Source organism: Rutidosis leptorrhynchoides, chromosome 2 (genome assembly GCF_046630445.1).
Source record: "Rutidosis leptorrhynchoides isolate AG116_Rl617_1_P2 chromosome 2, CSIRO_AGI_Rlap_v1, whole genome shotgun sequence".
NCBI classification, from domain to species: Eukaryota; Viridiplantae; Streptophyta; class Magnoliopsida; order Asterales; family Asteraceae; genus Rutidosis; species Rutidosis leptorrhynchoides.
Window position 1 is genome coordinate 287,431,213 of NC_092334.1, and position 2,266 is coordinate 287,433,478.

At 32.3% G+C, this 2,266-nt stretch overlaps 1 non-coding gene across 1 annotated transcript; it reads right to left on the reverse strand.

The window, feature by feature from the left end:
• Positions 1-1,783: 1,783 nt before the first annotated feature.
• LOC139895297 (small nucleolar RNA R71) lies at positions 1,784-1,890 on the reverse strand. The gene has a single exon (XR_011775755.1). It is a non-coding gene; the product is annotated as a small nucleolar RNA R71 (small nucleolar RNA).
• Positions 1,891-2,266: the final 376 nt, after the last annotated feature.

Consider the following 2,266-nt stretch of genomic DNA (forward strand, 5'->3'; position numbering starts at 1 on the left):
GTTTTATATAAATATTTTTTATTTAAACAGAAAAACAGAAAAAAATATAAAAACACTCTTGGCCCGTTACTGTAGCAGTCCAGATCATGGCCCGAAATCCTACCTCATGCGATCGCATGAGGTTTTAACTATCAAACCATGCGATCGCATGGCTTGACTTGACAGGCCTGGTAACCTCAGCCGACTGTTTAGGGTTTAGTTTAATTATAATTATTATAATTAAAACCCTAATTAGGGTTATATTTAATAACTATTTGTTTTAGTTTTTAATTAATTTGTATTATTAAGTGTAATTAGTTTTATAAATATATAAAATTAATACTTTTATAAAATAAATAATATAAAAATAATATTTTTATAAAAATTGTATTTTTACAACTTTAAGTATATTTTTATATTTTGTATCTTTTTATTCGTTTTAGCGTAATATTTGTATTTTTCGCTCGTAATTAGATCTAAATCATAGTTTTTACCATAGTTATTTTTATTTCTAGATTTTTAGGCTTTGCCGTAAAATCCCTTAAGTGCTTTTTCTTTAGACTAAGATTTAGGTGATTTAGAATTTTGCGACGCCGTTTTATAAATTTTAGTACCTTTTTAAGTTATTGCCATTTGAGATATAGTATTTCTTTTAAGCTTTAATATTTTTAGACGCAAATTTTAATTCTTAGTTTTTAGTTCCTTTTTAAGTATCGACGCGCTACTTTCTTATTTTTATTTTTCGACGCCTATTATTTTTCTACTATTTATTTTTCGACGTTTTTCGACGCGCTCTTTTTCTTTCTTATTTTTCGCCGCTCTAGTTTTTAGGACTTAGATTTTTTTTCTATTTCTTCTCTAAAATTTCTTTAAATTTCAACGAAAAATTATTTTAAGTGGTTAAATTGATAGACATCCAAATTTTCTGCTTCGTAGTAATAGTTGGATTTGTTAGTGGCTGAGTTGTGAGCTTCCGATTTAAAGGGTTCTGGCTCCCTGCTGCATCTATTGGCTATTCGAAACGTGGGCAAAAGCAAAAAAGTCTATTATTTTGATAACTTAAATAATTTTTGTCTTTTATAACTAATAGGATATTCAGTGAATGCACCGAGCAAAACGTTCACCACCTTTTGTACGTTCACCACCTGTAACTCGATCAAGACATCTAGCAAATATTGTCGCCGTTAATTTTTCTTTAGAATCGTCATCCATTCGACCAAGTACTCCAATTTAAATTTCCGATAATCCATTTTTTGAACCCGACCTCACAATTGAGAATCCGGAGAATATTCAGGGACAATTCATAGATCCTGAACCACTAATCTTTTCTCCGGAACCACCAATCATTCAAACAGAGATTGTTGAGGAACCTACCATTAAATCAGAATCCTCTAGTGATTCAGATTCAACAAATTCAATCATGGAAAATCTGGAACCTCTAAGTATGGAAGACCGAATGAAAGCTAAACGCACTGGCCAAGGTCACGCAATTACTCAACCAGACATTAATGCGCCAGATTATGAAATCAAAGGACAAATTCTACACATGGTAACTAATCAATGCCAATTTAGTGGTGCGCCGAAGGAAGATCCAAACGAACATCTTCGTACCTTTAATAGGATCTGTACACTATTTAAAATCCGAGAAGTGGAGGATGAACATATATATCTCATGTTATTTCCCTGGACTTTGAAGGGAGAATCCAAAGATTGGTTAGAATCGTTACCTGAAGAAGCGATTGATACATGGGATGTTTTAGTTGAAAAATTTCTTAAACAATTCTTTCCAGCATATAAAGCCGTGAGACTTCAAGGAGAAATTGTTACGTTCACGCAAAAGCCAAATGAAACTTTATATGAAGCATGGACAAGATTTGGAAAGTTATTAAGAGGATGTCCGCAACATGGTTTAGACACCTGTCAAATAGTATAAATATTCTACCAAGGATGAGACATCACTACAAGAAAAGATATCGATATAGCAGCTGGTGGTTCCATTATGAAGAAAACCGCAACTGACGCTTACAAAATTATTGATAACACTGCTTTCCACTCACATGAGTGGCATCAAGAAAAGATATCGTTAGATCATCTAAAGCAGCTAGAGCCGATTCTAGCCATGACTTCGATTCCATTTTTGCAAAGATAGATGCTGTCGAGAGACAAATGGAAAAGATGACTAAGGATATTGTAGTGACCCGAACTTTTCCATGTTTATATATATTAATTGAGATTGATATTTACATGATTAAATGTTTCCAACATGTTAAGAAATCAAACTTGTTAA